The following is a 25,404-nucleotide window of genomic DNA, read 5'->3' on the forward strand; positions in this document are numbered from 1 at the left end:
AAATCAAGGAGGAATAAACTAATCTTTGTCCAACAAGACCTGCTCACCGCACGCACTCTTTCACGTAGAGGAACAGGTAACAACTGAGAACGTGTATATCCCTCGAAGTGTCGGACCATATGGGAACTACTTGTGAAGAAATGGCATATGTAAAAACTGCAAGCAGGCAAGAGTGAAAAAAGTAAACAGGAAAAAGAAATTCAGATGAGAAAAAGGAAAAAGGGCAGTTATGAATATTCAAATAAGGGAGGGAAAGATTCAACTCCAGAAGGGAAAATATTCAGAATTTTAAAAGGGAACTAAATGAGAAAGTAGGAATGCCAAAATCACTGAATATAAGACCTGGAGGAGAAAGGGAATTCTGGAGATATTCATACACAGGCATGGCCATTAGCGGTGAAGTGAACTATTAAAAAAGTTATTTTGGCATACCACAGTCCATTAAAGAAGATACTTTGTATTTGTACCTTTCATGCAAAAGTAGTTGATTCACAGTCTCTGTTATTTGAAAAACTCACGGATGTCAGCACTTCAGATACTGGAATAGCTTGTTCGTGTTGAAACATGGACTATTTGCTGTTTTTCCGTTGAGAATAGATTAGATTTCAAATTCCCCCACTTGGTTACCAAAAGCATTTCCATCAGCTGGAAACACTTTTCAATCCATTCTGCCAACTTTTGACCTATGCTAGTTTCTTTTGGAAGGTGAAACCAGTCAGGATCAGGCATGGATAAGCAATTCTCCACTGAGAGCATGTCAAATAGACACACAGCCTTCCCCGAGCCAGAATGCAGCAAATGTGCATTTCTTGAGAATGGGTGCTTAACTCAGAGCTGTTTACATGGAAGGAAGCAAACGACAAGAACCTGTGTCGCTCTGCACTTTCTCTTGTAGACGAGCACGGGCATCACATGTGCTATTCATTTTCCGAAATAATATCAGAGAGAGCTGTTTATATGCTGCCTATAGACCATCTAATTTAAAGAATGTAGCATATTAAAGCAATTGAAAAAGGCATTTGCTTCAGTAGCACAAAATGAAGAGTGATTACTAGACAAAATAATTGACATACTGTTACACCATACACATTTGCCTGAATATTATGGCATAATAAGCCATCACACAGTAAGAGAAGACTTCAGCTAAGCTCAACCCAGAAACATTCCGCCTTATTCCCCCGCTACTGCCGAAGTGCCAGCCAGTCAGCTGCAAGCTGATTTTTGACTGAACTCTCCCCTTTCTATGTGGAATGGAAGACAAAGATCTGTTGCTACGGCTGGCTGGCAGCTTGTGGCACCTGACACCATAGCAGTAGTATCCTTACAATACTGCAGATGGAAGTATACCTAAGTCCTGCCTCATGTTCTTCCCATCATTCCCCTTCACCATCCGTCCACACTTTTTTTTTTTTAAAAAAAAAAACAGGTCATCACAAGTCCAGCTCTGATGTCTCTTTCATTTCCCAGATGATCTGCTGAGTTGTGGTTTGCAGGACCAAAAGCTTCCTGCAGGCTGGTTGCACCCAGCAGAGAATACAGATGCCTTGCTGCAACAGGAGGAAGAAAATCAGAGCTGAAGTCATTATCCCCTTCACCACCACCAGTCTCCATCCTCTGTGTAAACTCTCTGACAGCATTCTCCCCCTTATCTTCTTCTAGAGTGTCAGCTAAAATGAAAAGGTTAAACTTGAAGGCTTGTACATGGCCTTTGGGTCAGATATCCACTTTAATAAAAAAAAAGCCCTACATACAGCAAAATATTTTTAAAACCACAGAAACATTAAGGTTCAAGGACTACATTTGCCACCTTAGCTGAATTACATGCAAGGTCTAATACTGCTCCCCAGAGAAATACTTAATATATGCTTCCCAAACTGACTATTGGAAGCCAACTTCAGAATCAAAATCTTGTCCAGTATCCAACAACATGTCGCAGGTGCAAATCCTCAAGCTTTGAAACGCCATACTCCTTTACGTTGCTTTTCATACAAAAAGACAGGGATACTAAAACTGGGACAGGTCCGTATTCTTACCTTCAATCTGGTCAAGGTTTCTCTTTTTATTTTCTGTGTTTAGCATCTTCCTGTTCTACCCTCTTTCCCTCTCATACTCAACATTTCCTTTTCTTGCTCTAATGGAGGCTATTTGGACAATCAAGCAGACAGCAAAAAGTACACAGTGCTGTGAAACCCTCCAACTAAAAAGCCTGCTGTGAATCAGACTCACTGGGATCACAGGCTACCGCTCAATTTCACTCACAGCAAGAGCCACAGGTAAAGCTTCATGTGAAAAAAAGAAGAGCGTTACTAAATATTCAGCTACCAGTGCTCCGTGCCAGCAAACGTCCGCTGGGTGATGGATTGCCCTGCAGGCTCCCTCTGCGTGCAGTCACCCATGGCTCACCAGTGGTTTGCTACCCCAGGCTGAAGCCTACTGAATGGAACAACTTTTAGAGCAGTTTATAAGTCTTTGCAAAACATCAGCTTTTAGGCTTTCAGCCTTTTTACAGGTAATTCAGAGGTACAGGGTCAAAATAAATGAGCCTTGGTTTTATGTTAACACCATAAATGATCAAAACAACTTGTTAGCTATGATTCAGGTATTTGTCTAGAAACAAGTAAATGTCAGCACTGTCAGGAAAGGGAAAAGTTTCTGATTAAGCTCCAGCTATATTAATGCCTCCTAATATCAGCTTGAAGATAGCATTCTAAAGCATTTTTAAAATATTCAGCATTTGATTTTGCATCCACCTCATGGAGACAGTATTGCAGAGAATTTATACAAAATAACATTCATGTAGAAACACATAGCTTTACATTCAATGCTGTTATACGAAACCATTTTGCCATTAACTTAATTTTAAGGTCGAAAAATAATTCAACAGAAAACGACACAGGACGACTGAACAGAATTGCACAGAAAGCAACTGTGTTTAAACACACACAGACATCCAGTCAACACGTAGACATCCAGTCAACGATCTACAACTCAACAGAAAGCTCAAGTGCAGTTCTCTGTTGTCTTAACTGACTGTTTCAAACACTGACAGTCTTAACGCTTCTGCTGCATGAATTTTTGATCTCCCCTCAAAGAGTAACAAGGAAACCACCTCGTCTTCCAGCATGTACAGAGTAACTAAGCAATTCATGTCTTGATCTCCCTGATGAAACCTCCAAATATGTCCTCCTGATCAGTGAAGATCACTGAGGGAACCCTGAACTGAGAGTAATTTTAGGATGCTTGATCTACATTATATTCATCTTCATTTGCTCAAGTCATAGCGTGGATAAAGCAGTAAACCAGGTTGGGCGCAGTGCACAGAGACCTCTCCTGCCTCATGAGAAAAGGCTCTCGAATGAGGAAAGAGCTGTTACACCAATGCAATCTAAGTTAATAATAACAATAACAAAATACCTTACCTTTGGGTATTCTGAACATGGAATTAAGTCATTTATTTAAAGTATCACGTAACAGCTCTAGAAACAATAGGCAAAGGTGCTTTATTTATTTTTTTGATCTACGAATGAGTTCCATGCAGATACCTAGTGTCTTGCCATGTCATGACTGCAGAGCAACAGCAGATACTTATCAGCTCAGCCTTAATTAATTTACTCCCAAATGAATACCACATTGAGAAGGAAATAAATTGTAATTTTATCCTGGAAGACCACTTCACACAAATGGGACACACTGGTACCTTATCTGATTTGTATCTATGCTCTAATCATGCAGAGACTTACTATAAAGGAATTTAAAATAATTCTAAAAATATCCAGCTGCTACTGCACACAAATATTGCATCTTCCTCTCTGGATAAAATCGTTCTGAAAGAAATAGTTAAGTTGCTTAAGGGTTGGGGTTTTTTACATCTCATATGGACATGCCTCAAACACTCATATCACTGTTCCATCAAATTTTAAATTACCTATATGGAAATACCTACAAGTTCAACAACATTCCATTGCTTGTGTTCTGCTATTTTGGTGTTTTAATTATGTTACCTCACACAGCAGAACAAAGTTTGACATTAGCACTGAATCTCATAAATCGTCACTTGAAGAAAATGCATTCCCTTGAGGAGAGAAAATACGGGCCATATGAAAGTCCCCATTTTAGCTTAAAACTTTCTCAAATAATTCTAATTGTTTTCAGAAAGTCAATGGCAGGATTATGCTCTGTCTGAGGCACAGAAGAAGTGAGTGAGTTATATTTACATGTCAGCTCATTTTTGTTTGTTTTTTATTGTGATGGAGTTTTTTTTTAAAAAAATACAAGGAGTCAAAAATAAAAAATGAAATGAAACATGAATTCAACATTAATTCAATAGTACTGACTCTGTAACAAAAGCATGATAACATTGTGCTGGAGATGTACAGTTAACATTGTGCTAGAGATGTACAATCCTTTTCATTTTTCTTTATCTCTTCAAAACATTTTACTACGGAAATGGCCCGTGCTGTAACACAAAGACCAATGTACAGAACATAAACATAAAAAAACACAGTTTCACAATAATACCCAGTGATTCAGCATGTTGGAAGCTTACACAGACTTTACAAATACAAAGCTTATCATGGTGCAATAAATTCCACTGAAGAAATTTCTTAAAATGCTAATTGTTGCTTTTATAATGGCAAAATCAAGACACCATAGGTATCACTCTCTAAAGGAAACTCGGCAATCTGACCTAATTGTCCAGTGACTAATAAAAGTTAATTTTTAAGTCAGGGCAGCAGAAACTTTGCACTTGCATGACATAATTTCTACACTAACACGGGATTATGCTTTGAGCCTGACAGGGATGCACATGGACACGGGCTGGTATCAAACACAGTGATAGCACCAGCCACACGTAGTCATCTGTACAGGTTCAGATGTTTCTGACAACGTCTTCTTAAAAGAGCTGCAAAGAGAAGGAAGTGGAAGCGTGCAGTTCTTTAAAGAAAGCTAACTCTTCCTATTGCTCGTGTCTGTTCTTTCAATTTGTGTATCAAGAACATGCCACTGAGCCCCTCTCCAAGGAGAGAATGTCCCCTGCCAGCTGAAGAGTGGCCATAGCAATGGATGCTCAGTTTTGTAAACATATTCCCATGCATTATCTCAACACTTTGCATTCTCTTTTCCATGTTTGCAGCCTGCTTACAAATGGAAGTCTTGGCTATTGCCAACCTCTCCACTTTTCCCCCAACGCACTGAGAAAAGGGGTTCTGCGTGCTAAAAATCAGCACAGCAAAATGCAGATCTTGATGTTTCTCCAAAGGCTGTCTCCGGGAGGCACAACACATGAGTGCCCTTGGTTTCACATAGACTACCTGGTTTTAGGGTACAGAACCACTCAGAAGGGGAGGAGGTCGACAGGAATGAAGGCAGATGGATTCTACTACTTTTTGGCTAGAGAAAAGCAAGCCTGCAGTCCTATTGTCACAGACAAGTAGCCCACGAATCCTCTCTCGCTCTGCCCCAGGAGACACTCTTCAAAAGAACCAGCATGTATGTGCTGACCTGGGGGTAATGAAGAGACTGCCTGAACGCCGGCCTGTGTCACAGGTTTAAGTAGCCTGGGGGGTCCTGAGCTGCCCTTACCTCACCTGGGTGAATATAACTCACACTAAATTAATTTTCTTGGAGAGAGAAAAGAGAGAATCAATATTTATTCCAGGATCAAAATGCTTTTCGCTTAAAGAACTCGGCAGTCAAGAAAAATGAGGAGCAATCATTTTGTTCCCATGACAAACAAAAGCTTCCTTGCCAGTAGACGCTGTATATTGACAATAACCTGTAAGTATCGTAGCATGCATAGTAATAAGATGGTCTTTTGCTGCAGTGGATTTCTATCACGTAGACACTATTTTTTTTTCTTCTAAACAGAAATTTTAAAGAATCTAAATAGTGTATTTCTATTAAATAGCAACATTAAAATAGTTACAATCAGCAAACCTTTAATTCCAATCCCGCTGAATATCAGCTTTATTTAACACGTTCTAATTTAAATACTGAGGCCATAAACAATGACCAAGAAATCATCAACAGATTCAAAATGGAAGGAACAGGAAGTTTGGAGGGTTTTTGGAAACTATTATTTTATTTTATTGCAATTAATTTGGTAGCATACCAAGCTACCACCAAAAACGTCACACCAAATTAACTTACTTTTTATTAACCATGGCAGGTCAAATAATTAAAAAACTGAAGGTGTCTTGGTAATGAGGCTTATATCAAGGACACTAATTTACAATGACACAGGTTCCTCCTTTCTGTATTACCTCACATACTTAATAAGAAATCCTTTAAGGGTCAAATTCTTATGTCATCTAGAAATGATTTTGATCACTCTCTGAACTGTGTTCACATTGCTTCTAACACAACTTCCAGTTTTCACCCTGTCACATCGACTTGGTATTTAGTGGCTTGATTCTGTTTCAAAAGATGTCATAAACCATACTTGTCATCACCTGCTGCATTACATAGACCTCAGCAGTAACTATGTCACAGGCCAAATAAAACCAGCTTTTGTTAGCCACCCGCCGACTGTGACATGTATGAACAATTCTGGACTTGCGGCTTATAAAATGGCATAAACTGGTATTTAATCGATCAAAAACGTCTGAGTGACCACCGATACTCCATAGTTTTGGGCATATTTCTGAATATTTTTTAAAAACTTGTGGCAGCAGCGTTTCCTCGAAGATACCAATCAATCACATCTATTTCTTTCCAATGGTCTTTAATCAAAACAAACCAAATCCTATACGTACCATTTCACCATGATGCAGTATGTTTCTTCTCTTTTGGATTTTGGGGTTATTTCTGATTGCTATTTTATCTCATTTTTTCAGAAAAACAGCACCTGTAAGAGTGGTCAGTGAAGAAAAACAGCACCAGTGATGCAATAACTTGCTCTTCAACAAGGATGAGTGTAGGCTCACTCTATCCAGTAAGTACGAAGTAATGCCCAGTCCTGAAGGTGATAATCTGATGTTATAATACTGAACATTACAAAATGGATCTTAATATGGATTAAGAAGACAGTGAAAACAAGATTAAAACGCAATCAGAAGTGTTATTTTATTTTTACAGGGGTTTTATTGAGGCTCAGAAAACCTCTGAGCTGAAAATAGGTGGAGATTTAGAGAATACTTTGGAGAAGCACAATCTACGCTTGCGCTGTTCCTACTCTTCCCTTCGCACTCATTTATGGTCATTAGGGGGCTTGTTGCTTTTTTTTTTCTTTTTCTTTTCACACCATTCTAGAAACCCAGCAATAGTTGGCTTCACACATGCAGAGGATGGCGTAAGTGCCGAGTACATTTCCCAGTCCCCAAACTCATTTAATATAAAATCCTCAAGTTGAGGACATAACAGATATTAAACTGATAAAAACATATGCTACACTTGATCTTTGCCAAAAGGTCAAGAAACAAACACGAGAGTCAGCAGACTCGGTAGTTTCTTGGTCTGACTCAGTGAGCACACTGAGACCGAACCATCGCAAGATTTTAACACCGCAGGAGCGACAATTACGTAGCTTTATCACTCAGATTTACTTCAAGAAGCTGCAGACAGACTACAGACCCCAAATCATTCACTCCAGGATTTGCAATGAGCTCACGATTTTGCACATACAGTAACTGTTCCAGGACAGGAACTTGAGAAAGCTAACAACGCCATGTCCAGCCTCCCAAAATATTCCAGTCTTGGTCTGATTATATCCTCTATGGTAAACTAAACAAAAACAAAACCCACCCAACAACCTTCCTTCTATCCTTCTATCATCCTGCTATCCCCTTACCTCCCGCCCCAAACACTTAAGAAATCTTCCGGTTTCTGAATCATTACGAGGTTATTTTAGCAACATGGATTAGAGGGCAACGCATCTCCCTTACAGAAACTATTTCACAAAATTCTAAGAAGTTGAGGGGCTTTTTATTAAATAACATACTAAGGACAGAACTACAAACTGCAGTGCATTTTCTTAATGCTTGCTAGACTCATTAGAGCATCTTACACCCTAATTCAAAGACTGCATCTCAGCCATGCCAAAGCATGATTTTTAATTAGTCCGTATCAAACTCTGCAATAAAGTAGCAGGAAAAAAGTCCACACATAAAAAACACTAAGACAATACTGCTAAAGCTTGGAAAAATCATTCCTGTGTGTGGAAACTAAAAATGCCTTTTGAAGTTAATGAGTAATAACAAAAGATGTTTAAGTAACTTGGAATAAGACAACAATTTCTTAAAAATTATTTTCATTTTCAAGAATACTTTGTAAACAAGCTTGGAAACCGTTTTATGTCCCATTATATTTTCAATCACTCATTATAATCGCTAGTTATTTACAAGAATAGAACAGTAGATCAAAAATAAAAGGGAATATATTGTCACAGCAGAAACACCCAGCCAATATACTGATGCTGGTGTTCCAAGCTGCGCCCGGCCAGCTGTAAGGTAATTGTTTTACTTTCAAGACAAAGTATTCAGTGAATCAGTATCCACAGATCTACTGGATTTCAATGAGTTAAAATTTTTTAATAGCATAGCTTTGTTCTTTAGTTTAATCACCTTTCCCTAAAGCTCTGAACAACATTTAAGCATGTGCTTAATTTGCTGTTGAAGTCAACAGAACTTTCAGTGAACACTGGAAGTTAAACATGTGCTTAATGAGATTTACTGAATCAGAATGCGTGAAACCTGATGTGAGCAGAATCAAAGCCCAGAGGCATTAGCCAAGTCCACCCTGAGTTTCTCTAAAGACACAGGGCCTCCAAAACAAGAATGAAAATTTTGTAATTATGATGACATGTCTACTGTACATCCGTATTTCTGAAATAGCAAAACACATACCAGACTTTATAGGTCTTTGAAGTAGGAGAAGGAAAAACCCCTTGAATTTACCCTAAAATACAAACTGGAAGCTTTTCTGGAATTTTTTTGGGTATCAGTAGTTCAGCAATACCCTTGACATGAGGCTACTGCTGCTTTGTCTCACGTTTCCTCCAAAAAGAAAATGTAGTACAAACGAAAATGTTTTGGTTGGGGGTAGGAGGGAATGGAGGGATGGAGTTACCATTTCTATTTTAGCTATCTGTTCCTCTGTGAAAAAGAAGGAATGTAATCCAATACTAGTATCTCACTTCCTCAATCACTCGGGCAAACTGCGTAATCCTCTCAAACCTGCATATGAACATCTGCATTACACCAGATGATACTCATTCTTAGATTAAATTAAATTAAATCACCTGCATGTCTTTAAACCCCCTTTTTTACTACCAAACACTACTATTTATTCCTGATGTGGAGGAGTCCAGCTTAACAAACAACAACTCAATGATCTTTGAATGCTGTGTATAAAATATAAAATTGTTCTTTATTATTTTGTGAGACATTTAAATGGCTTAAGTGTACATTTAATTGGATTGCAACTAATAAATATTTTCCTTGACAGTAAATATTTAAAAAAAGATCAGACTCCAAGAGAAAAAAATCTTCCAATTCCATACTCATTATAAATCTCCAAATCTGACTTTGCAATATTTTAATTCTTTCTCTTCCAGCTTACATGGAGAATCTGGTTCTGACATCAAATGTCAGAGAGACTTTTTTTCTGCCCAGAAAAACTAACACTGTATCAGAGAAACGTTTAGCAATTTCTCTTCACAATATACTTTCACCAATCCTTTCTCTAATATGCCATCTAAATAAGACAAAATTTTGCAAATTTACATTTTGTACATAACAATCGTTACTTCAATAGGGCAGTCATTAGCATGGAAGGAGTTAATCTTTCCTACTTTTTTTAAAAGTAAAAAAGTCTAGAAACAGCTGTCACTCAGGTGATGAATACAAGCTGCCAGCCTTTTAAACAGCAGGTACAGCATTTGAGCTCGGAATTAATTAGCATTCAGAAAGCCTAAACACCGCTTGATAACTCTGCAAGATAATTTTTATCCTTTCCTGCAAATTAATACTGCTATTAAGATGAGCAAGGACACAATGCAGATAGTAATTGTACCCATTAAACAAAGTTTCACAAATAACAAATTTGAGGTTCTAGCCAAGAATGCATCAAGTCAAACAAAGCATTGCTGCAAACAACGTTCAGGAATTTCATCTCCACTTTTTCACGGCATTCACAAAAACATACAATATGAATTCCTCTGTAAATGCATGACATGTTTTCTGCGTATGAGCCCTGGCTTCTCAAAAGTTCAAGTTTCTACATGTTTAAATAGTGGCTTTGTCTCAGAAGCATTCAGGCTACTTCCATACAAGAGCCCCTTTTAACATAGGCATGTAGGCTGAAACGGCAAGTTGGCAAAGCCTCGGAGATTATACTAAAAATGCCTCAAAAAACAAGGCCTCCATCAAACGCTGTTTCAGCACTGCATCAAAATGGAAACAAACCCGGTGTGAAAAACCTTCCTCCTATACATATAATTTCATTTAAATGACCAACATATTTTACAAAGCACACAAATGATTGATGTCAGAATTTAATGATGTTTAATAAGTGGCCATCTGTCAGCAGTCAAGGAGTAAAAAAGAAGCACATTATTATTTCCCAAAAGATCAGAAATATTGATGCTAATTAAAAGGCACATTATCATTATCTCAAAGCAATGTCTAAACACTAATCAGACTTCAAGTCTAGCGAAGGGGAAAGGGGAGACCTATGGACACGAGTGTTCCCCAAATGGGTCATTTCAGCTGGCAATCTCTGAACTGGTGTTAGGACAGCGTAGAGATCGGAACTTGGCAAGTAGTAGGTAACTCTTGACTGGGTGGGCAAGCAATTAAAATCTGACCTAAAGTATGGAAAGATTATTTATTTTTAACTCGAGTCTTTAGCAGAAAACCTCAGTACATTTTCACGAAGAATCGCAAAAGAAGAGAACTATGCTAAACATGGCATTTCACTATTTTTTTCCAATTTTCCATACACAGCACTTCAAAACAAACTAAACCGTGGCATCACAATGCCCAGACATATGATTAATTGCACCATACTAATCTGCAAAGTCCGAGGTATTTTTAGCCGAGCAATGGATTGGTCCCATGCGCGTAAGGGACTTGCATGACTAGTCATGACTGAAACCCCAGGCACAAAGGAACAAAATCCATGAGCACGGCGTCTGTGAAACACTTCTGACTATTTGGGCCTTTAAGAACTCCCTTCTGGGGTTCAGGGCTGCTTCGGTTCCTCACGCTGAGTGCTATGGAGGAAGAAGGTACATAAAGATAGGTGGTTCAGGCTGCTGCTAATGTTTGCCTGGAGCTCTGCCTTCAACATTAATAGTCAGTTTATTACCTTCTAAAGTGTGGTATTTATTGACATTTTCATAATTCATCTCGATCAGAACCTCTTTTAAGCAAACAGACCACTACTAACCTCAAAATCCATGCTTCATCTTTGAACAGAAGCAGCCAGCAGCCCATAACATGCTTTTTGTCTTAGCATGTAAAAAGCTGACAAGACTCTTGGCATTTATTGCTTGCAGAGAGGCAAAGTTATAGGCCATTGGCAAATGTTTCCCTGCCCTTGGGATACAAGAGATGTGTAAGCAAGATACGAATGATCCCACCTCCTGTGCTGTGGAACGTAATGAACAGTCCCAGCTACAGCAATACTGACTCTCGAGCCTTGCTCATGAGTTTACCAACTTTGCGAGGTCAGTTGAACACTTTTGTGGTCCCAGAGGAAAAAGAGGCAGGTGACTGGTGCAGAATACTCCGGTGCTGAAGATAAGCGAAGAACAGACAAACACAAAGTAAAAGGCATACTGGGAACAGCTGGAGAAAACAGGGATGGGAATATGGAAAAATGGCAAACTGAAAGCATCACAAGCTGTCGCTGCAGAAAAGCACAGCCACCCCAGCCACTGAGGCCCAGGGGCATGAGCACCCGTACATAATTAAGACCAGCCATTTTTTCCGTCGTATGTTTAACAGCAAACTTTTTCACCTGTAACTGCCACTATCAAATTACCATCTCCACAGCACAAAGCCACCTCTAGTCTTCCTCCTCAGGTCAAGAAACCCATTCATCACCGTCAAGTGAAGCATATTTCTATTTTCACTTGTCATTTTCAAACCATCGCTTCACGCAGGTGTGACCTCTGATCCTGATTTTCCTTCCAACACTCCCTTGCCATACTCTCTCAGTCCTCCATTATCTCCTAAGAAATATTGAAAAACTTAAGAAAGATATCCCTGGTTTTGATTACCCTATTCCAATCTAACTCCTTGATCTTCAGCATAAACACTTCAATCATTCTGGCATTTTCATTGACTCAAATTAAATGCAGAGCCAGTAATTATTTCACAGTCCCCTTGCCCTTTCATACACAGGTCTTCTGCCTTACACAATAACAAAGTATTACCTCCCAGATCCTTAAACGGCTCAGATACTTCAGATATGCTTTGGATATGAATCTGACACGAGAGGACTCTTAAGTAAACCTTGTGAGGCTTAGCTGGTACTAATTATTAGCAATTACAGCGCTTTTCTAATGTTGAGCTCCAATGCTCAAACACGATGCGAGCCATATAACCATACAATTGTTCCACTGATTAACAGGTTCCTCAGGGTGATCATGAGCAGTAGGTACAAGATCCCCCGTATTTTGCAGCCTGCTAAATGTAAATTCAGCAGAGCTGACACCAAAAGGGAAATTCACGGGACTGTGTAAATACATTCGAGACAGGAGGTTTAGATAGACACAGAAATGAAAAAATACTGTCAGTATCCAGTTTTACTTATGCTATTTACTTCCATATTCATCACATTTGTTTTAAACTGTCACCAAATTCTTTATTCTTTGTGCTTCACAGATCTGCCTTCTGACTCTGTGCAACTGTTGTACATTGTATAGCTGTCAGAGCAGAAGTGGAATGTATTAAAAGCTGGGTAATTGTACGTTGGGGCATATGGCACTAAGGAGAATGTAGGAGTTAGTGGGAAGAAGGGGGTTTTGTTTTGATTTTTTCAAGAGTCCGGATATGACTAAAGCTTTTTCCGGTGGGCAAAGAAAATATCCCTTGTTTCCCTGTTTCTCCACAATTGCAAAAGATGTTTGCTTTTTTTTTTTTTTCGGGGGGGGGGGGTGGGTGGGCAGGGGTGGACAAGAAGACAGGAAGGGAAGTTTAATTCTAATTTATATGAAAAATAATAAACCATCCTTCTAGTTCTCTTCTGTCTCAAGAAAATACGTTCTCAAATAGCACACATTACACTGAGGTTTTTGCAAAAGAGCACAGAAATGAGCTAGCTGCTGTGTAAACATGTCAGACTTCATAGCTCGCATGCATTGAAATGACCAGCACAGTCCGCTCTTCTCAAAGGTATTGCTTCAAGCTGATTGCTGACTCAAGACAAGAACACAACTCTGGTCACAGCGAGTTTCTGAGTATTTTCGCTGCAGCTGCAGGGTATAGAGGGTTTTCTGTTTGTTTTGCTTTTTTTCCCCTTTTTCGTATGAAACCTCAGATTCTGAAGTACAGTTTGGCAGCACCAGGCTGAATTCACTGCCAGCTTCCTAGGGTACAGAATCTCTAATAACACAAAGCCCTGACTATCTTCTTGCCCAATAAATAACCAAAATTTCGCACCACAATTTTCCTCAAAAACATGACTTCTTGGTTTTGTCTCTCGCTTGCAGCTAATCCTTTCTGCCAACGGGGTTTCATCCGTAACAAGTCTGCCTGCGACACGTTAGGTGCCAACGCAGCTCTGAACAACTCCTCCACGCGTGGTGCGGTTCACGGAGCGCGCGGGTTGCCGAAAGGGCCGCAGAGACAGAGACCCTTTTCTCCAACGGGATCAGAACGGCTGTGCTTTCTCATGGAAGACGCTCATGGAATGAGAGGACGGAGGAGACAGCGCGCTGCCGGGGAAGTCCGGGCTTACGTACGGCATTTCGAGCGCAGAAGCAGAACAGAGCGCTCACGACATTTGTATTCCTGAACACCTCTTCTGCCGGGCTGGATGGCTGGTCACGTGTTTATTGCTGTCACGCTGGAAAGCTGACCCAGGCGGTGTTTGCTTCCTACTCAGCAATTTTAAACAGCTTTTTTCTAGGCTTTAAGAGCTACCCTTGGATAACTCGCTCTCCAGGACTGGACCTTCTTTTTCTCCTCCCCTCTTCCGTCCCTGCTTCAATTTTACGCTTGTTCACTTTGCCCAGCGTATCAAAAGAAAGCGCACGAGGCAGTAAAAACTGGACAGACACTTTTGCCAGGAGAGAATTATCAGAGGCTTCCCTTGTTTTTGCAGAAGGAATAATGGGAATACACTCAGCAACAGCTATTTCCTCTCCCTGCTTTTAAAACCTGCCTGCCCCCCTGCCCAGAGCACCCCACGTTTAAGGTGCAGTTGTGGAGGGGCAGAAGGTGACAGACATCCATGTGCTCTCCCGCTTCCGGCAGCACCTTCACTGACCTCTCTTGCAAACTGCTATTAAATTCTGTGGCCACTTTCTTCCACTTTCTCAGGGAAACAGCTCCATTTTCATCTCTGACAAGGAAACGAAAAGCGCCCTTAAATTCGCTACAGGGACCCTTGACACCTAGGTGGCCATTTCCTCCAGTTACCGGGGGTATTACACCAGTTCCCAGGGCTCTCTGGGCTTCTCTGACATCTTCTGACAAGCCAAGAGTTTCAGTTCACTTAATGACCGAAAGTGCTGCAAAAGCAGTTCTTGATGGGTGTCAAACTGCTAATAACTGAGAGATTACGATGGCCATGTAATCAAAAATTACAGGTACTCTAGTTTTGTCTTCTGAGATGTCTGAGAAAACGAGAATGACTTTGTCTGTGTATACAGATACATTCTCTAGTAGAGAGAGTGAAACTATGCAACTGAGGGCACTTTGAAAAGGAGTTGTTTATATATTCTGTTCTTGGATCAATTAGATGGCACAGAACGACACGGCTGGCACAGTGACATGTTAGCTCACGTACTGCACCATTTTAAACCCTTTCAGATTTAGCACCTTGTACCACCTCAACAAACAGAAATTATAAAAACTACCCATCTGTAGAAACTTTTCAACTAAAACTATTGTTTATATTATGTTCTATATAGTTCTTTAATGTTTTAACCAGCTGAGGTACCCAAAGTATGCTCTATAAAATTTCACCTTGGGCTTTCTGCTGAAACGCTGGTATTGCAAAACCTCAAAGGGACATCTGCACTTAAGTAAATACTGTTGCAGACACTTCAGAAAAATTCATACACATAAGTCTAATTACTATTGTTATTGATATACAAAAATCTCAAATGAACCGATGGCATTCGTTAATATTATGTGCATGAATGGATGGACATTTTTTCACTTGGAACTCTATAAACCTTTGAATACTTGTAAGATAAATACTTTGCTTTTGTGTAATAGAAAATGCCAAAATTTTGGCTTTGATGAAACACTTGGACCTAATTTTCGTTCTATCACTGCTTGCACCAAGCACAGATGGGCAGAAGTATAAATTTATTTTATGTTCCCTTTCACATGTTCATAGTAATATAAATTTAGATTTATTGTATTATTGCTAGCTAAACTTGAGATCCATTCATCTGGAGAAAATATGCAAGGAACATCCAGATTCCCAAATGGATGTTATTTGTTCGGATAAAAGGAATTAGGCCACAGCCACTCTACACACCTCATAATTAGGTGAGATCCTGAGGATTCAAAGAAGAAAAAGAAAGAAAGAGCCATCTGAACAGATTTTCCCATCTGCTTTCAGAATGGGTGGTCAATCAGCCATCAGTTAAACAACTCAAAAACAAAAATAAAAAAAAAAAAACACAAATAAGAAAAAGGAAAAAGTTAACAGACATTATTTACTAACTGTTCAAAAAGAGCACAGCAGTAGCAAAAACACACAACTCTTCCTCTTGTCCAAGCAGAGAAGGCAGCAGATGCTATTATTTCAGGGGACACTTGTGCCTCTGAACAGTAACCCTGCTTCACCTAATAACTTGGGGTTTTGTGCTTATATCCAGCAACTTCAATTGAATTTAGAAACCTGTTTAACTTTTTTTGTTTTTTAAACTGAATATGAAACTAAAAAGACCCACTTCAAGACACCTTACAAGTGAATCAGATCTGCTGAAAGAAGATAATTGCACAAAGGATAAACTGAAAAACTTCACAAATTCCTTGTAACTGCCAGAGACTTTGGCTTTCCAAGGAATCTGGTGATCTAAACAAGTCCACTGGGACCACGTGGCATGTAAACAAATTAACATTTTGTTTAAATGTCAATCAATAAGATCTTTCTATACAAACCCAGGTCAGCTGCACTGGCAGCTGTTAAAAGTGGTGACACTCCTGTCTTACACAGAGGCTAAGGAGTGGGTGGAAACACCATCCTACTTTTAAAACATCTCCCTAAACTTTACTTTTACTCCTTTTACTTTACACTTTTCAAAGTTTATACAAATAAACATCACATGAAAATTCCTGGGGCCAACCTCCCCAATTCCTTCCTCCATTCGCTTCTCATTCAAAATGTTGGAGGTCAAAACCCAAAATACTTCACTCTGAACAGCAACCAGTGCATTTTCATACACCTTTCTGTATTGCTGATCATCGTTGCCATACTATACTGTAGACCCGGTTTTACAGGGCAGTGACATAACACAAACTCTTTGAGAAAAACACAGAAGGAAAAATACCGGCATTAAACGTCAATCACCAGATCAGAGGATGCTTGTGAAGAATTCTGTCGGATTACCCTCTTAAGTTCATGGAATTGGAAGAAGGGTAGCACTTCACCACTCAGGCAGCACAGTGTGAGCCTAGGAAGCCAGGCAGATAACACCATGGGATTCCCACAGAACAGCACGGCCCGTCAGAGTGAATCTTCAAAATCCTTTGTTGAAGATGGCACGTAGGAATACAGGCTGAAACATGCTATGAGAGCATACTTGGGAGGGAGGTGGGGAAAGGTGGTGGAGCAAAACCGGGAAGCAATGAAAGCCACTTGCAAAAACAGATAAATAATTTCCTTGGTCTTATCTCTAACTGTGCGTCAATTTTTTCTGTAGCTTTCTTTAATGGAGGTTTCCCTTAGTATGAAGAAACAACACTGAATTTCGCTAAAAACAGTCTCAATTTTTTAAATAGATTATGAACTGCAAAGAATACACAAAGACATTCTTCCTCTTAGCCACGTAAAGCTACACGATGGAGTTGCAGGTGATAAACAGTCAAGAATAACAAAATCTGGTCTACTTGACTGCGAGTGAACAAGTTATGCACATAATTCCTTCCCTAGATATTCCCAGCACACTGTACAAGAATTTTAAAATGTGTCGCCCATGACAGTTCTCCTAATACCTTTAATTAAAACACTACTAGAAGTTATAATGAAAAAGGATTACATTTTTTTTTTTAATACACTAAAACCTCAAGCTCCTGTTATTTTACATTCTGGTAAGAAGGAAATGAACAATGAAGCCACATTTTGGTATTTAAGATAATCGTAAAATTTTAAGTTGAAGGGCAGGAAAGAGGCTTCATTTTCAAATTTGCTTTTAACAAATACAAGCCTTACGTTCCTTTATTATTACAAAGACCCTCGTTTAAAATGTCACCCTTTTAAACTCCCAACATTTCTTCACAAGCTGCATCTTCCCTCTGCCCCAATACAAATGACAAACATGGGATCCCACTGAAAGAAAGGAAGCTAGTTAGTAATTGGCTCTATTGTCATTTCTGGCTGCCTGGTAACATCCTCTGGATTTTGCTCAGAATGCAAAATTCCTAAAATCATCCTAGTTCTCACAGTGATCAACATGCTCGCATGTGACTACTTAAAACAAGCCTATTTTCTGTTTGCAAATTCTCCCTCTCCCATCTGACAAACGCATTTTATCGTCTCCTGGATAAAAGCTGGAGTACTGGCACACAGCAAGATGAAGGTCAATTGACTCCGAGATCCTTACATGCCCATGTGAAGGTCCACTCACCAAGGGTATTGGGCACTTCTCAGCATTTTAAGGGATTCAGAGCAGTGCTCCCCTGATCTCAGTGGCAGCTGTGAGAACCACAGCGGCCCAGGCATCTGTCTCTTTGTCCCCCAGGCACGGGGACATCAGCAGGTGCTGTCTGCTTGACGTGATGCTGTCAGGTCCTTCACGAGGGAGACAATGATGGTGGCCGCGCAAGAAGAAGAGTAACAGGTTTGTCTCTTCTCCTTTGCATGACTCCCAGCTCATGATTTCGGCAACAAAACGAGACAGGGAGCACAAGTCTGATTCCTAGAGCTGTATCACCTTCTGCAATCAAAAACTGTTTTGGGGTCTACAATCACATCATTAAAAACTGAATGATGATGATGATGATGATCATATACAAAGGAGAAGACTTAAGTGAAAGTGTGCAAGTGATTATAACTCTCTGACCTTCTTTTAATGCACAGCCTCTGTATGTAATTTCTGGGGTTTGGAGGCTGGGAATAAACACTGAAATTCGTTTATTTGGATTGTTGTTTTTTAATGTAAATTGGTTGTTTGGATTTTTTTTTTTAATGTAAACTGGAAAGCCAAACAGATATCCTATTATGGAGCAGCATGTTGATGTCGACAGGCATATCATCAATTCTAAAGATTCACTTATCAAAAACCTGCTACCTAAGCAATTGAAGTAAAAGACAGAGGTAGCAGATTATCTTCTGTGATAACAGGATGATAACATACATATCTACTACTGTGTTTCATAAAGTATTTGCTAACAGCAGGAAAAAATCCTGAGTTCAATTCCAGATTCTTGATAAAGGTGCTGCACGTATTACAGATCCTTCCCATCCAGCACCATTCTTCTTGCAGAACACAGCTCTAAAGCATTAACACCTCTGCTGAGCATGACAAAACAAGGGTTTTCAGTGTCTCACAGTAACTTTGAACAACTTAGGCAGATGTTTTACAAGAAAAAAACCAAAAACATAACCCCTTAGGAATTTTCAAACCCTTGCTCAAAGCATGAGCTCTGCTTCCTAATAAAAAAAAATATTTTTTGCTTTTGTTTTAATATGGACAAAAGAGTTTTCTACTTTACTCTTGGTTTCATAAATGCTTCAAGTGTTTTCAAATGGACTTTTCACAAAACAAAAACAAAAACAAAAACAAAAACAAAAACAAAAACAAAAACAAAAACAAAAACATGCCAGGGCACACAATGGCTATAAAAATGTCTCAATTCAAACAAGTGAAATATGAAGAACTGATGAGCAGCTGACACAAAGGTTTCAAAATGAAAAGTAATGAATAATGTAAGGTAGAAGTGCTACCTGCCCCACCCACAATTATGTGTGTTATTGGAGTGCCTGGAGACCCAAACTGGGGCACAGCTCCCCACCAGGAACTGTGGGAGAACAAAGTCTCTGTTCTGAAAGGATGTAATCAATGTTGGCCCTAAAATCATACCCTGATAATACTGCAGTGGAACTCCAGTGAGAGCTTGAGTGTAACCGTGCCACATAAAGAACTATGTCCCACTTACAGAAACAAAACCTGATTTAACAGATTAGAATAATTTTGGGATCTAACTGTAATATGATGTAAGACAGAATATAAATTCATCGCAGCTGCCAATATATTTTGCTCAATCGCTCTGCCAGGTCATATTGACTTGGGAAAAGAAGGGAGCACGTGGGCAAATCTGAGTGCCTTACACACGCATCTCTTCGAGAAAGAATACCTATGCAGGATTGATGGCGACGGACAGTATTTCTAATGGCCTTCTTAATTGGCACTATGATGATTAATTGGGGCCTTCACAGAACTCCAGGCGTCCTCATTACCAAACAGCATGGTGTCCCAGCACACTGTGTGGGTGACCGTCATTATTAAATAGTCACCAAACCAAGAGATACAGATAAGATAAATTTTATACAAGACTCAAACTCCAGAAATTGAAGCCTACTACTGAGGCAGCAGGAAAATTCTGTTTCCTTCTTAATATATTATTTCAGCAGCGCCCATATGCTCAAAGAAAACAAAAAAGGCCTTGAGAAAGATATTGCAAACAGGCTCCGTATGTAACAAGGATTAACTACTCCATGCAGTGTTTCTTGCCATTGCAAAAGTCTCCCGGCGGGAGGAGGTGAAGGAAAATGAGAGACTGCCCACGGGGACCCTGGCACCCACCACGGGAGAGACTGCCCACGGGGACCCGGCACCCGCCATGGGGATGTGGGGGAGGCCGTTGGGGGCTAATGGGGCCCGCTGGGCCCTTCCCTCACAGCCAGGCTACCAGTGCCAGGCTTGTAGGCCCGTGAGTGTCTCCAATTCATGATGAAGAAACATTTAGCCATTTAAAACTATTCCGTAAATAATCTCGGATAACATTAACACCATCTTAAGTTCTGTGATTGATTTAGGATTTTGTTGCGCGCTAACAAAGGACTCAGATTCTCATTAGAATTCTGTAAAATCTTCTTACACAAATCTCCTGTCAGCTTCAATCCATTAAAAATAATAAAGGTATGCTCAAAATTAGGGACCAAAGCAAATTTTGTTTAGACTTCACAGATTCAATTTACTATACTGTTAATTGGATAGCACCAATACACTTTCCACTTCGCCTTGACAACGTGATCTAATATGTCATTTGACTCCATTTACATCGCACCGTGAATCTGTAAAATGCTGGTCACAACTTAACACAGATTCAACCCCAGCTTCAGGTCAAAATTAAGCTCTTGGGCAGTTACCAGGCAGGCTGGTGCTCCCAAAGCATCGTCCGTTGTGCTGAGCATCCTGTGTTTGTACCTGTGCAACACTCCCTTCAAAAACAGAATCTTTAATAAAGACCTCCTCCCAGTCAGCACAGGAGAGAAGTTCAGATGGTGTGCCTTTCCTCAAGCATCTTCCACCTGATTAACTGGCTTTGCCTTATTTCCTTTCTTCTTCCCACTCCAAAAAAAGAGAGGCTTTGCTGCACCTGAAAAGGCTCTCAGCCTAACTGGAAGAAGACAGGGAACAGGTATTATGATCAGCAGAATATAAGCCCCATGAAGAGCATGTTTCCTTGAAAAAATAATAAAAAAATTTCTTTTCTGATGAGGACAAAGTTCAGAACTGATTCCTGAGCTGATCCGTAGTGCTAGAATCCAGCCAGTGGCTGGTTAGGGACGAAGCACTATGAAGGCAGTTGGCTGCACACCCCAAATAGCCACGTAGCATACTGGCTAGTTTGGGGGTTTACTTTTCGTTGCAGTCTTCTGTTAAGAAACACACCTGTTTTCTGAGAACTATAACTTCCCAAGTGCATCTCCAGCGCACTTGCACCAAAAGGATATATTGCATTAACGTGTTTTTCCATCTTATGTTGTGAGCTAAATAAAGGCAACACCAAGAAAAAACAAGCCGACCAAACAGCCAGTTGTTCAGTAAAGTGTGCTTTTTTAGCCATGACAGTAATGCTGCAGTAAACTGGCTTTGAGAGACTTCCGAATTTTGTATTTTCGAGGATCTTATGAACCAGTTTTAAATGCATTTGGATCATTAAGAATTAAAGTTGTACTTCCCTGGGAAAGAAACTACTGTAAATCAATCTTATTTTAAATACACACCAACAGCTTAAAATTGCATTGTATGCCATCACTACTAACATGCATTAGCTTCCAACTCCAAAGCAGATTTAAGTTTCCCTACAGAGCTGAAGGTATCATTCAGAAACAGATGTTAAAAGTGTCATGAAAAGCAACTATCTTACTGAATAAATGAACTTCTTACAGCATTAAAAGAAATTGGACAGGTTTAATAATAGATGCCCTACTCAACATTTTTAGATGGTGTAAATAGCCACTTCTGTGAATCACAAATCATGAGAAGTTGCCATGTTTCTGGAAATGGGTATTCATCTCCTTGAAACACATGCCCTTGCACTCGTGACACACAGCAACCTGGCCCAGTAGGAGCTCATGCGAGAAAAAGGGGGGGAAAAAAAACAACAAACCAGAACAACTGACACACATGACATGTTTATAAGAATAATTGAGCTGGTGAATCACAAATCCCAGCCTTTTTCCCGGGAGTACTGCTTCTACAGGGAAAAGAAAAAGAAAAAAGACAAACAAAAAAACAACCACAAAAACAACCAACCAACAACAACAAAAAAAAAAAAAAGACCCCAAATTCCAATAAAATTTGTCTCTGTTTTGAAGCAATGTAGATTTTTTAGACTATTTTTAAATTTGAAAATGATTCTATTTCACCATTCTAAAGAAATAAGGGTAATAACACACTAACTGTTGTTAAAACGACCCTTCAAGTTTGATTTAATAAGGAGTTTGCAAAAATACTGCGACACAAACGATCTCAGTATGTTCTCTTCCTTGGCCTCCAGTAGATAGAAAATTATATTTTCAAAATCCATTGACATGAGTCAAATTGTCTTGCCTCTAGAATTTTTATAGTTTCAGTCATATCTGACATACCATTTTTGCAACCCTCTTGTTAACTCTCTCGAATCATTAGCGGCATTTCAGTGTACAGGCGGAGAACGCTAAATTAAAGAGTAGATTTCAGTTTTTAAGCCCCAGGGCAGAAAAGGTTGAGCACATCAGAGAGAAAATGTATTTTACTTCCAACTCGGATTGCCTGTGCTCTCATTACATTACCTCAGCACCCCTTCAGCTTCTGTGTGAAGCAGAGGTATATTAAGCTCTGAAGGGAGCTCATTCTTCTGTCCTATAAGCTAAAGAAAGACATTTCTGGAGTGATGAGAACTGCTCGAGTTGGATGGAGAAGATACTTGAAAATGCCTCGTGGGGTTCCAGCCGTACAAGCCTAAGCATAATATCACTGAATTGGGGGTGTGGCACACCAGAAATTTATAACTGCTGGTGGACAAAGCTTTTATTGCCTTCAGAAACACTTAAGATGAAAGGGAAAAACAACTCCACATTGAGGGCGGGGAAAAGAAGAACAAAAAAAAGGTGAATGCACACAATGGCTTTTTATGTGTTACCCAGATAGGCTTGTATTGCTACGGGACTTTTCTCGTTCATTGAGCTAAGAGGATAATTTTGTGGTGTGTCAGCAGCCCAACCGAAGGGCTTCACTGCGTCGAAGAGGCCGGGTGGTTCATGCACACCTTGACAAATGGCTAATTGCAGCTGTGGGCTGTTTTAAAATTCTGAGCATTCATAAGTCAGCTAAAGAAATCACAAGTGAAATCTGGTAGGGAAGGAGGGAGGGAAAGCACAGCACGGAGGTGAGGAGAGAGGGACGGCTCAGTACGCACAGCAGCAGAGCAACTGCAAAAGGACATGCAAGAAGAGCACCAGTGGGCAACTGGTGCCATTCATGAGAGATGTCTACGCAAATCTGGCATAGGAAGCAATAATACAACAGAAGAATTACAGCGAGAACGTATCTTTTTCCTAACGCTACAGATTTCAGTTCCAAAAACATTTGGATTATGAAAAAAAAAAAAAAAAGGTGGGGGAGGGAAGGGAAAAAACTAAAATAAACACACCCCAAAAGTCCCCGTGTACCAAAACAACCAACCTCCTTCCCCCATAGCTGTCTTTCTCTTTTCTAACAACAGCAACTCTAGAATGAAAGAAAAAAAAAAATAAAATCAGTTGTTATATGAAGGCAGGGACAGAGGAAGAAGCTTTGAACATGATAAAAATCAGGGATAAGAAGACTGCACAGAGAGCAAAAGACAGCTGCACCAGCAGAGGGGAAAAAAAAAAAAAAAGAGAGAAAAAATCACTAAGCGTAAGAAACAAAACTATTCACAGAAACCTCAGTGCTGCCTTAGTCATGAAGCACATCCTCTCGTAGGGCCTCAGCTACCAAAGAGAAACTGTTAAATTGCCTTTCTTCAGACCGAGCCCTCAATGCACACCTTCGTCAACGTCCTTCAAATCCGCACATAATCCTTCCTCGGTCCGTAACGGTGGAAGATGCACTGCGTAATTTCTTTGGGGACCGATACGTTACAAGAGGCGGCTGTGAAAGAAGGCTGCCCAAAATATTTCAAATTAGTTTCAAAAAATCCACTCAGTACACCTCACTTTTCAAAATGCTGGCTTTTCATGCAGCACTTTCCAGTCTAATTCCTCTGAAGAAATAAATTCAATTTAAGAGGAAAAAAAAAGGTAGAATTCTCTATAACTGGAAAAGGCAAATCAATACTTCGTAAGTACGTTATGTGCTAAGATAATTAATTTTCCACAATATGCTCAAATCTCAGCAGTGAAAACAGTATAAAACCAAATTAATGACTAAATATTCTACGTACTAAGAGCAAGACAACACTCCTTCATTCTTGTTAAATAGATTAAATGGGAAATGGTTTCTATGGCTGTCAAACTGCAGCCAGTCTGAACCCCTTGAATTCTGAATCCTATGGATAGTATCGTAATTGTCTTTTCTTAAGGGTTTGTTAGAAGCTTCATATTGTATCAAAAACCTTTTTGAAGGGAAAGGCAACCTTTAAAGGTCTCATTCATTTGGACTGTGCCTCACTTCCATTATTCCCAAAGCTCATGTAGATTTTACCCCTCTCGTTCTTTGCAAGGTCATATTCTTCTGTCATTTGACTCGTTACATCCTGAGCTTCAAGATCAGCAAACACAGCCTTAAATGCACTTCACCCTCGCACCACAAAAAAAAAAAAAAATTAAATCCTTTAGAAAAGGCGATTTTGACATTGGCTGCCTGCAGTTTGACTCCCTACCGCTTCGCAGTGAGATCAAGAATAATACTTCTCTTTATAATGCTCACCTCGAGATTGCGTCAGTAATGAAACACTCCAAGCAGGGATCAGTTAGAACGGCAAATGGTTTTAACATTTCCAAGGAACAAAGGAATTGAAACACACCACACTCTACATTTTCAGACCAAAGAGGGGACTAAGAGACACAGAAATAAAAAAAAAAAAAAAAAAAAACAACAGAAAAATTTCTTGGTGGAACGTCTTGAAAGAGTCAATGTGTACGGCTGAAGTAGCTGCTGTGCTGTGAAAGGCACTATGGTTTTGTTAACCACAGCTTAAAGTCGACAGTAAGCGCAAGATAAATTCTCAGCAGAATATTTTCTATAAGTATTTCAATCTATTTCCACTTTCTCATAAAAGCAAACATGTGACCCAAAAGCCTTCCTCAAGTAAAGCGTTGCACTGCAAAGGTTTCTTCAAGATTAGCTGCAAATTTATTCCCAAATTTCTAAGACTGTACACAGATATACATAGGAAGTTCAAAAATACAGAGAGCAAATGCACAAGCAGAAGCAATAAAATAAAATCCACTCATAAAATCTGCCCCCCTCTGAGTGGGATTTCACAGAACCTCGACCGGAGGAAAGCAGGCAATAAAAGCAGATCTGCGGGTGTTCGCGCCGTACGCACGAATGTATGCAGGCGTATCTCACTGCGTGATACA

At 39.7% G+C, this 25,404-nt stretch overlaps 1 protein-coding gene and 1 pseudogene across 1 annotated transcript in view; both read right to left on the reverse strand.

Moving 5' to 3' along the window:
* Positions 1-25,404, reverse strand: part of MACROD2 (mono-ADP ribosylhydrolase 2) — an 899,313-nt gene that overhangs the window by 488,208 nt on the left and 385,701 nt on the right. The gene's annotated exons all lie outside the window — the stretch shown is intronic.
* On the reverse strand, positions 7,261-7,422 carry LOC147529320 (U2 spliceosomal RNA; annotated as a pseudogene).

This window comes from Tauraco erythrolophus, chromosome 2 (genome assembly GCF_009769465.1).
Source record: "Tauraco erythrolophus isolate bTauEry1 chromosome 2, bTauEry1.pri, whole genome shotgun sequence".
Lineage (NCBI taxonomy): Eukaryota > Metazoa > Chordata > Aves > Musophagiformes > Musophagidae > Tauraco > Tauraco erythrolophus.